A 12,042-nucleotide genomic window follows, 5' to 3' on the forward strand; every position below is an offset into this window, starting at 1 on the left:
TGCTACAACTGCACGGTCCAGAGGGAAAGGAGCAAGAGAAGGAGTGAACACATGGCATGAGGATTGATGGAAAGAACCTGGGGTGCTTCCCTCGGAGAAGGGGTAGCTCAGGGAGATGCACAAGTGCTTCTAAATGTGTGAATGTGTGTTCTTGTAGGATAACAAACAGAAACCCACTTGAGCTAGCTCAAGCAAAGCAAGATTGTTGCAGGGCTTCTTGTGGCACAATGAAAGGACTCCCAGGGAAATTCAAAAGATGGAGCCATAATAGGCTTGGGAATCCCAGAGAAATGAGTGGGAGACTGGATCTGAATTGAAGGTGCTGTAGACACTCAAGTAGCAGAAGCACTAATACCTTTATTATAGATAAGTCACTTTAAATATGACTCATCTACAGGCCACCCATCCACTTTTTCCTGTTCCTTAACAACTAGCAAATTATTTCCAAGTTGCTTCATTTAAATACCACGGAGTGAGAGTCCACCTGAGTGACAGATTGCAGAATAGCCATAGACTATCATTGATCAGGGATCTATCTACCTGTCATCAATCAGCTGTAACAAGAGGGTTGGACTAAGCGCTATGAAAAATATTGCTCCCACCCTGGCAACCTGAACTGTAAGCTGGGCAGCAAGCAGCAACTTCTCAAATGAGAAGGGCACAGGAGAATGGGCAGACTGGCATGGAGATAAAGAGCATAGATCCTGGAGTCACACCATCTGGTCTGAATTCCTGCACACCACTTCTTCACTGGATAAAGACAGTCACTTGGCTTCTCTGTGTTTCAGTTTACTCATCTGTAAGACAGGAAAAATAAAGTTATTGAAAGGATTAATTAGACAATCCACAAAAAGCACTTAAAATGATGTCCAGTAGAGTAGTGTTCAATAAACGTTTGCTATTATTATTCTCTCCAATACAGTGCTTCTCCAAATTTTGTGTGAATATGAATTACGTAGGGAGTTTGTTAAAATGCAGATTCTGATTCTGTAGGTACAGGATGAGACCTGAGATTCTGCATGTCTAACCAGCCTCCAAGTGATATCAATATTTCTGGTCCATGGCCCACACTTTGAATAGCCAGGATCTAGTACATAGGACATGGGACAGAGGGAAGAGACTGTCTCTAGGGAAAAGAACTAGAAAAACATGACAGAAGTGTGTATGCATATTACAAATTTTCTATCAATTCAAATGGTTTTTAAATGGAAATATATGGGCTGTTTCATAAGATAGTGCATTCCCTCTCTCAGGCAGGGCTGACTCCTCCATTAGACATAGGAGGCAAGTGTCTGGGGCCCATGATGCTTCTAGGGGCCCATAAAAATGTTTTACTTTTAATTTTTTTAAACCAAAGGAAACACAAATATAATAATGAATAAGTAATCATAAAGCCAGCCTGGATTACAGGTGATTTTATGCCAATGCTGTCATAAAATATAATTTTAGATACTTTTTTTTTTTTTTTTTGAGACAGAGTCTCACTCTGTAGCCCATGTTGGAGTGCAGTGGCGCAATCTCAGTACACTGCAAGCTCCGCCTCCTGAGTTCAAGCAATTCTCCTGCCCTCAGCCTCCCAAGTAGCTGGAATTACAGGTGGTAGAGACCGGGTTTCACTGTGTTAGCCAGGATGGTCTCGATCTCCTGACCTTGTGATCTGCTCATCTCGGCCTATGGAGCAAAAGCAAAAGTGCCAGGGGTCCAAGAAAGTCATAATGTGACCCTAACTGGATGCGATCACGGGGATAAAGAATGAAGATGGAAAACTCTAAGATTCCTTGCAGCTTTGAGTCAATGTTTCTTTAAGATTCTATGACAATGCTCTGCTATCTATATCCCCTAACTATAAACTCACACCTGCAAACACTCACTTTCTGCTTGTCTCACATCCTCATACATAGACTAACATTGCTTATCACTGGCCATAAATCAGCAGTTTACAAACCATCCCTAGAATGTATAATCTACCTCTGCCTTCTCCCTGTTTGCTTCCAAAATAGAGAAGTTATTATTGGCAGGGCACAGTGGCTCAGGCCTGTAGTCCCAGCACTTTGGGAGGCCAAGGACGGTGGACTGCTTCAGTCCAGGAGTTCAGGACCAGCCTGGGCAACATTGCAAAAATTTTTGTACAAAAAGCACGGAAAGTAGCCAGATGTGGTTGTACGCACCTGTAGTCCTAGGAGGCTGAGGTAGGAGGATCGCTTGAGCCTGGGAGGTCAAGGCTACAGTGAACTGTGATCACACCACTGCACTCCAGCCTGAGTGACAGAGTGAGACTCTGCCTCATTTAAAAAGAAAGAAAAAGAAAGAAAGAAAGAAAGAAAGAAAGAAAGAAAGAAAGAAAGAAAGAAAGAAAGAAAGGGAAAGAAAGAAAGAAAGAAAGAAAGAAAGAAAGAAAGAAAGAAAGAAAGAAAGAAAGAAAGAAAGAAAGAAAGAAAGAAAATTATTGTTTTTATTCTTACAAAATACATTTGATTCCAGATATTGCAAGCATTTTGCAGACATTTCCTCATTAATATATACATCTCCTTATTGAAGGAAGTGGAATTTTTGTTTTATTTTTATTTTTAGGGTCGGAAATAAAGCCAAGAAAAGATTAAATGAGAGCTGTGCTTTAAAACTCAGTGGGAGAGGCCAGGCACGGTGGCTCACACCTGTAATCCCAGTACTCTGGGAGGCTGAGGTGGGCAGATTACCTGAGGTCAGGAGTTCGAGGTCAGGAGGTCTGGCCAACATGGTGAAACCTGGTCTCTATTAAAAATATAAAAATTAGCCGAGCGTGGTGGCAGACATCTGTAATCCCAGCTACTCAGGAGGCTGAGGCAGGAGAATTGCTTGAACCTGGGAGACAGAGGTTGCAGTGAGCTGAGATGGCACCACAGCACTCCAGCCTGAGCAACAAAGTGAGACTTTATCTCAAAAAAAAAAAAAAAAAAACAAAAAAAACCCCGGCAGGAGAGAAAAACATACCTAAGTCTATGGCTATGATGATTCTTATTATAGTTATCAGTGGAAAACATACATCCAGCACTCATAAATAACAAAGGCAGTGATTCTTAATTGGTACAAACTGGAACTCCTTAGGTAGCATTGAACAGATGCCTGGGCCCCACCCCAAACCTTCCCTCCAGAATACTCAGAGAACAGAGCCCCAGCACTGTGTTTTGAAAAAACTCCCACCATTATGAGGGCTTAAAACCACTGTGTCATGGCGTGGAGAAGGATATTGCAGAAGCCCAGGAAGGAGAAAGTTCCAAGGAGGGAATGGTTTGGTGTCTGAGGCTGCAGAGAGATGGAGTAATGTAGAGATGGGAAAAGGTCCTTCGAACCTGGGGGAACATGGGTGACTTTCGTGAGAATAGTCACCTTGGGTCATGAGGGTAAAAACCATACTACAAAGATTGCTTACCCTTATACACAGTTAGATATTTGAGGGATCATAAAATGGAGACACGAATGGAAGATTAAAAAGTAGGTAGGGAATATAGACTTAAACAGGGGTACATGTGGACACACAGAGTGGAATAACAGACATGAAGACTCCAAAAGATGAGAAGGCTGGGAGGAGGGTGAGAAGTAAAAAATTACATATTGTGTACAATGTAAACTATTCAGGGGATGGGTACACTAAAAGGCCAGATTTTACCACTATGCAATATACCATGTAACAAAGCTGCACTTGTACCCTTTATTTATAAAAATACATTTTTTAAAATAGGGGTTTTGATCTGGGGTCCTCAGATTCCTCCTACACACCACCCTCCATTCCCCTCCAAGGGACCGAGGGATAGAAGTCAGGGAATTGGCCGGGCATGGTGGCTCATGCCTGTAATCCCAACACTTTAGGAGGCCGAGGTGGGCAGATCACAAGGCCAGGAGTTCGAGACCATCCTGGCCAACGTGATGAAACTTTATCTCTACTAAAAATACAAAAATTAGCTAGATGTGGTGGTGCATGCCTGCAATCCCAGCTACTCAGGAGGCTGAGGCAGGAGAATCGCTTGAACCAGGGAGTCGGAGGTTGCAGTGAGCCGAGATCACGCCACTGAACTCCAGCCTGGTGACAGAGCGAGACTCTATCTCAAAAAAAAACAAAAAGAAGTCAGGGAATCTATGAACTCAGATGGGAAAAAAATCACATCTTGATTTCACTGACCTCTAACTGAAAATGTGCCTTTCCTTCAATTATGACTGTAGGCTTCACACTTCAGTAGTGGTAATAGTACCTGCGACTTTGTTACCTATAATAATCACAGGTATTTTAGCATCACAATACAGTTAATATTGCAAAATATTGTTTATAATTATTATTACTTTGAAATTATGGGAGTAATTAGAACCACTTCAAGACCTAGTTATTTAACGCATTAATAGAAATCACCCAGCTGGGTGCAGTCGCTCACACCTATAGTCCCAGCAGTCTGGGAGGCCAAGGCAGGTGGATCACTTGAGGTCAGGAGTTTGAGACTAGCCTGGCCAACACAGTGAAACCCTATCTCTACTAAAAGTACAAAAATCAACTGGGCATGGTGGCATGCACCTGTAGTCCCAGCTACTGGGGAGGCTGAGGCAGAAGAATCACTTGAACCCAGGAGGCAGAGGTTGCAGTGAGCTGAGATCGCACCACTGCACTCCAGCTTGGGCCACAGAGCCAGACTCTGTCTCAAATAAATAAACAAATAAATAAATAAATAGAAATAGTCACCAAAAAAAAATTAAAGACAAAACAAAACAAAACACTGTGCCAGAATGGGTGCCTAACTTAACTGACAGCAGCTGCTTCCTGGAACTTTCTACCCTAGGCTCTCAGCCACGAACAGGTGCTATTCCATTCCTACTCTACCCAAATCATTATGTTGTGTTTACCTGAGGTCAGGAGTTCAAGACCAGCCTAGCCAACATGGTGAAACCCGGTCTCCGCTCCTCTCCCTGCTCACATACTTTTGTCATTTAGAATAAAGCCACTGGACACTAGAGCAGGAAGACACCATAAAACAGTGTTCCCCCAATGCCAGGCCACAGATCAGGGCTGCTCAGGTCAGATCTTTCACGAGGCCCCAGTGAAGTGGGAAAATTAATGACAAGGTACCAAGTATGTTACAAAACTAATACATCCCATTTCAAAGAATGTTCTTTTTTAGAGATTATTACTTTCCTATTTTTTATATTAAAATATCCTTTCTTTTATGAAACAGTCCTGATGCTAGATAAAAATTTTATTTTTGTATTTTAATATCCTTACTTGGAAATATAAAGTATTATAAGTCCTGTGTCTGTTTTCCAATTTTAAAAATTATTTTTATTGCTTCGTGAAGTCCAAAATACTGAGAAGGGCTGCGTTACATGTTTGTTTTATTCACTCCTCTCCTTTTAGAAATGAATTCCCAAGAACGTGCTGTGACTTCTGTTCCAGCATGTTGGTTTAGAAAGAAAAGCTTCAGAGTCTGATTTCGAGACCTAGATTTGGCCTCTGGCTCTGCCACTTTCCACCTATGTGATCTTGTGCAAGCCACTCGATCTCCCCCAGCCTCAATTTCCTCATCCATAAAGAAAGAATCATTTCTACCTCATGAGACAATTGAAAGATTATATAAGATAATGCATATGAAAGCACTTTTCATGCTGCTAAATAAAGTCATTATTATTATGACGATCATCACCATCCTTTTTATTATTGTTACTCAGTATCGCCTGGTTAATGGCAGAACTTGGTCTAGTCTTTCAGCTTCCACATTGACTGATTCTGTCCAGTGACCTTCAAACTACTGCTTAGTGAATCCACCTTGAGTTGCTTACTTAGCTCAAGAAATGTTAACTATTTATTTACTATTCCTGCCAAAATCACATAACCTGACTCTAATTATGTAATTATGAGGAAACATCAGACAAAACCCAATTTCAGTGACTCTATAAAAAAGAATTGGCCTGATTTCTTCAAAAATGTCAAGGTCCTGAAAATCAAAGAAAGTGCAGAAAACCCAACGATATGCATAATTCTGGATTGAATCCTGGATGGAAAAAAAGCATTGGTATAAAAAAAAAAAACTTATGGAGAAAATTAGCAAAATGTGAATAAGGTCTGTAGATTAAATAGTGGTATATCAATGGTCAATATTCTGAGTGAATAGTCTTCTTAGAAAATTTATACAGAAGTTTTTTTTTTGAAACGGAGTCTTGCTCTGTCGCCCAGGCTGGAGTGCAGTGGCACGATCTCAGGTCACTGCAAGCTCCGCCTCCCGGGTTTACACCATTCTCCTGCCTCAGCCTCCCGAGTAGCTGGGACTACAGGCGCCCGCCACCACGCTCGGCTAATTTTTTGTATTTTTAGTAAAGACGGGGTTTCACCGTGTTAGCCAGGATGGTCTCAATCTCCTGACCTCGTAATCCGCCTGCCTCGGCCTCCCAAAGTGCTGGGACTACAGGCGTGAGCCACCGCACCCAGCCTTATACAGAAGTATTCAAGGACAAAGGGACATGATTTCTAAAACTTGTCAAATAGTTCAGAAGAAAAAAATATATATATGTATATGTGTATGTATATATATATTTATAAAATACATATGTATATATTGCCTGAAGAGAGGGTGAAAATAATAAAGAAAATTTGGCAAAATGTTGAAAGTACTCATTACATGTAAAGCACTAGGTGTGATAATAACACCTGATATACGTAGGACTTTACAGTTGGCAACATCCTTTCACATGACTGCTCATTTGAGTTGATTATCACTGAATTCTCAGTGAAATACAATAAAGCTAGGTCTTATGGGAGAGTGAGGAGGAAGGGCCTCAAATTTCAGCCAGGAAGGCAAAAATTTATAAACAGGTTTTTTAAAAAAATTACTTCCCTAGAGTATTATTTGTATTTATCATTTTATGTTATAAACACAAAGGGATTTGGCCTTCTGTTAGGGGCCAGATTTTGACTAAGATATGGCTGTTTCTCTTTTTATTCTTTGAGGTTGGAGCAAAGGTTTAGTAAGTGAAAGAAGAAAGCTCTCTGCTACAGAGAGAAGACCAGGAAGAGGGATGCCATTTTTACAGTTGAATGCAACGGCTTTAATAAGAAACCGAGGAGGACTGAGCATCTCATTTGCATAAAGTGTGAATTTCTGGTAGCTCCACCCTGTCCTCCTAGTGCATATGCAGGCCCTTAGCTTGAGTTACTCCATATTGCTTTGTTCCCCTTACTGTACATGTGTTAGGGGATGTAATTTTCCATTGTGGGCATGTCTGGACAAGTCACCTGTGTAGCCTTTCTTATCTGTGTGGCTGGGAGCATGTCTTAGGCAAGTTCCCCTGTGCAAGTTCCCTTATCTATGCCTGCAGACTGTTCTTTTGTTTGAAATAATTCAACCAAGGACCCACCCTAACTGCCTGCCTGTCTGGTTTCTTCCTTTCTCCTCTCTCATTACCCACCTCAGGAGTGGAGACCCTAAATATGGCTTTTTAATCACTCTATTCACTTATTCAGAGTATATAGACTCCTATTGTGAGAGGTACCTCAGTACTGACATCACCTGAGGAAACAAGAAGTTCATGTCTTCCGTCTCATACTCACTTCAGATCTGATGCTCATTCCTTGAGTTAAATGTTCAACAAAATTGCTCCCTTATTTAAATCTCTCTCTCTCTGTCTACCTTAGTGAACTGGTTTGGTTCTGCTGAATTCATGTGGTTGAATTAGAGACAGATGAACACACAATAATGGAACTCAGGCAGGACAGTGTGCAGGAATTGGTTGACTGTGGCTCAACATCCATTCTCACCTATTGTTACCAAGCAATGGGCTCACTGCCCAATGCAGATAGAAAACAATACTAAGGCACCAGCTTTGGAGAAAAGAAAACACTTTATTTCAAGTCAACTGGCAAGGAGATAGGAGGCAACACTCATAACTATCTCTCCAATCTGGGAGTAGCTCCAGCTTTTACGGCCTTTCTAACTAGTCCCAGGTGATGCCAATGCAGCTCGTCTGCCAGGCTGGTGGTATTAAATTAGAAGGTCAAAGCCCTTCCTATTGTGCAAACCCGGGCAATTTTGGCTCTTTGTCACCTGTAACAACTTAAGCAATGGTTAATCAGTTTGAGCTGGTCCTACGGTTACATTTCCAGGGTGCTTTCCAATGTTGCAGAGGCTGGAAGTAAAATAAATAAATAAATAAACAAACACGCACTACATTTTCTGGAATCTAGTTAGGAGACTGGATATGACTTAGGTTCTGTCAATTAGATGCACTCATCAGAAATGTAAAAGGTGGAAATGGGCAGAAGCTGTCTTTCCGCTGTTTGCTGTTTTCTGCTGGCAGGGAAGATTTTTGTGTATCAGTACTTAGTCTCTGCCTTTGTGAGTGTTGAGGGGTAGTTGGGCTATGAAGATCACCAGACTCCAGATTCCACTGTCCACATGGTTTGGTCCCCCAAACAGATCAGATGCTGTTTTTCTGATCTCTTGATTACAGCTATGTCTTTGTGTCCTTAAAGTCAATGGTTTCAGCCTTTGCCCTCCCTAATTGGGGTTTGGTTAGTCATTTCCCTTGTAATTCAGTTCTGTCATATTCCAGGAGCCATTCTTAGCTCTAGCCAGTCTAGAGCCTACTCCTTTTAACCCTTCCAACAATTTCCTGAGAACCTAATCTCCAGATAATTCTCCCTTCTATCTAAAATACCTAGAGTAGTTTGTTTTCTGGATTAAACTCTGGCTGGTTTTTCCATTTTCCAGATACAGACAGTAGTCAGGCTGCAAGAGGCTAAAGTGGAACAGTGCTTGAATGAGGTACTCATGCAATCGAATACAATATCTAGGCTATTAGTGCACCTCATCTATGAACACAAAGCTGACTTGTGCATCTGGGATTACCCTTCTCATTTTGATTACATAGTCCTAAGACAAAGATGGCACCTTTAGACAATCTGCATGGGATTGCTAACATTGACCAGGTTCAACAAATAATAAGTATTCAAAGTATTATTCCACAGCTTCTCTTCAGGAAATTAAAGCAAACTTCCCTGCAATATCAGTTCATTTTTCCCCCTTTGGAATCTTTCTAGCCACATCAGTTCATTTTTAACTTCCTAAGGCAAGAAAGAGAGGGGAGTGCTCCAGACAGAAATGAATAGGGGTGATGTTAACTGTCCAGACTCAATAATGAGTTGGAGTCCAGAAAATACTCAGCAGGAAATTTAACCATGAGCAAGAGCTCAAAACCAATGTACCCATAAGCAAATACGTTCTCTATCTTCCTTTTGAAAATATGAAAGTAGAAAATAAATAGGTCATGTAGAGTGTTCACATTTATCCAACATTTACTATTACAAGTCTCTTCCTCAATTTCCACGGCAAACTTCAGAGGCATGTACCATTAATCACCATTTCCTGGGCTAGAGGACTAAGGCTCATACAATGTGAAGTAACCACTCAAGGTCACACGGCTATTAAATATCCTATGCCAGGTGGAGGAACACGTATCCTAACCAAAGCTTCTTTAATATCAAAGTCTATTCCTTTAACAACTTGCAAACTAATGCAGCTCTCCACAAGGTGAATGATTGCCAATATTTTTCCACTCCCCAAAATAGTGTTTTCTAAGCTGAAATAGACAGCCATTTATTAAACCCAGCAGCCTTCATTAATCAGTTTCTTGAGTGAAAAAAATAAAACAGCAGGTTCCAGAGTTTTTATTCTTAGCTCACTAGGAGAAAGGAGAGGGCAGGAGAAAGGAAGGAAATTAGCATCAAGACCCAAGATGAGGGATCCAAATCTATCTTTCTGCCTCCCAAAGCAGCTGCTCCCAGATCCCCAGCGACATAGTCCTTCACCAGTTCCATGATGCTAGAACTCCCGCACCTCACTCCTGAACCCAAGCAGGATTTCCCTTCCCTATAACCCTTAATTCCCCTACAGTGAGTGAGGGCCATGGAATTTCATTTCCCTAATGTTAACGAAGAGTTTTTTCTCAACAGCAACTAGCTAAATTTCTCAGGATAGAATGATGAATGCACCTGCAAAACAAGCCCTCTTAACACTCACTTGACCCTCTGTGCAGGTGCTCCTGCCGCTCTTGATTAGAGTGCTGAGGTTCTGACACTCCTCCCTGTGCCCCACAAATGCCCAGTGATTCATTTATAACTGACATCCAAGCCTTCACTCTTCACTGTTGCAAAGAGAATTTTGGACTTCTGAGAGTTATAACCTTTCCCTATTTTTCTTTTCTGCTAATAAATTCTGGAGAGCAGTAAGGATAACAGTAAGACATCCATCATCTTGTGGGGTTTACGAGCAGCTGGCGTGACAGTCTCAGCCAATATAACTGCAAGCTGACTTTAATCATAGTCTGTTGATCTCAGCTTTCAGAGATATTGCCTTGATGTATCATTCTATTCCTTCTCTAAGCTGAATGCATGAAGGAAGGCTTTTTGAGTTTCACCATCTAAACCCCAGGGAAGAGGGTCAGAGGAATGCAGTGAACTCTTAATTCATTTGCAAAGGTAACTGGAAAACACTCGGGTCTTAAAAGACCTTGAGCCTTGAAAAAAGACAATTTAAGCTAAAGTCTGGGGACATTAAAGTAGTTGCAAATTTGAGCAAACTCTGTGCCAAACAATTGCTGGATTTCACTGTTCTTCAATAACATTCATCAAATATTTCCACATTTTCTAAGACAACCCTTGGGTCACCACTAAGGCTTGTCATTTTTACTAATTAATGGTAATCTAAATTTGTGAATCTTCCTAAAAATTTCACTATTTTTCAGTTTTGCAAATATAAAACTCAGCTGTCTTAAACACCATCTATGATCCTTATAGCTTTTGATTACATGAGAGGATGGCTTTGAAATGATGAGCTTCTGTCCCCTGGATCTGACAAAACAAGACAATCCTATTTCATTTGCATTTGGCAAGTGATTAGACCAGTGGCCTCCATATATTTTGCACATACCCCAAGTCAACAGAAAAATGTTAAGCATGCTCCCTATATGCTAGGCTATTGTAACGAAGAGACCCAAATGTGTATAATGACTAAAATACCCAGAAGTTTATCTCTTGCTCATAAAATTGCATTAAGTGAACGCTCCTGGTAAGTTGGCAGCCCCCTCCCAGCAATGTTTCAGGGATGAAGTCTCCTTCTATCTCAGGCCTCCGACATTCCCAGGGCCTGTTCATTTTCTGCATGTAAGCCAGCAGAAGGGGACACAGTACAAAAGAAGCATGCCTGCTTCTCAAAAGCCTTCGTCCAAAACTGACATTTATCACTTCCACTCACCTCCCATTGGGAATAACTAGAGAACTGGTCACACCCACATGCAAGGAATCTGGAAAAAGTTGCCTTGGGCTGGGCAGCAGCTTGCCAGCTGAAACTGTATATTCTGAAATGAAGAACAGATTTTGGTGAACAGCTATTTGTCTGCCATATTCTCAGTTTATTCATTCCTTTATTCAGTCATTCTTATTTATTCATAAATGGTGTACATATGTATGTGTGTATATATATAAAACTGTGTACTAATAGGCATATTGTAAGGCATATACAGAAATATAAATTATAAAGGATGAGAAAAACAAGATTAAATAGAAGTTTTGTTTTTCCTGCAGCCCACTGGATCACCTGTGCCTCCCATGGTCAGGATTCACCCCCTAGATTCACTACTCTAGACTCCGGGAGGTCCTGGAAATTAAGAAGTGCCCTTCTAGGGAAGCATTTTAAGAAGTAAAAGATATTGCCCTCCCGCTAGCCTTTCCCCCGTTCTTGTAGATGGCACCCAGATCCACAAAGTTGCTCAAGCCCCAAACCTGGAAATCATCTTCAGTTCCTCACTGCCCATTACCTCCATATCCAGTTTCCAGCCAGTCCTGCCTGCTTGCCCTCCCAACCAGATCCAGAATCCCTGCTTATCTCTCCACCATCATGACTCTCACCCTACCCCCGGCACCAGCATCTTTTCTCTGGACACTGTAAGAGCCTCCCGTCCTTACAATCCGTTCTTCATGGGACCGCCATTGTGATCTTTCAAACATGTAAAGATGATCAGGTTATTGGCCTGCAA

General features: G+C 41.4%; 1 long non-coding RNA gene across 1 annotated transcript; it reads right to left on the bottom strand.

Annotated features, from left to right (window-relative positions):
- Nucleotides 1-337: 337 nt before the first annotated feature.
- LOC139357874 (uncharacterized) lies at nucleotides 338-4,162 on the bottom strand. The gene is made up of 3 exons (XR_011611797.1): nucleotides 2,697-4,162; nucleotides 2,169-2,278; nucleotides 338-797 (listed from the first exon to the last, which is right to left on the bottom strand). It is a non-coding gene; the product is annotated as an uncharacterized lncRNA (long non-coding RNA).
- Between the last annotated feature and the right edge of the window lie 7,880 nt (nucleotides 4,163-12,042).

The sequence above is a fragment of the Macaca nemestrina genome, chromosome 1 (genome assembly GCF_043159975.1).
Source record: "Macaca nemestrina isolate mMacNem1 chromosome 1, mMacNem.hap1, whole genome shotgun sequence".
NCBI classification, from domain to species: domain Eukaryota; kingdom Metazoa; phylum Chordata; class Mammalia; order Primates; family Cercopithecidae; genus Macaca; species Macaca nemestrina.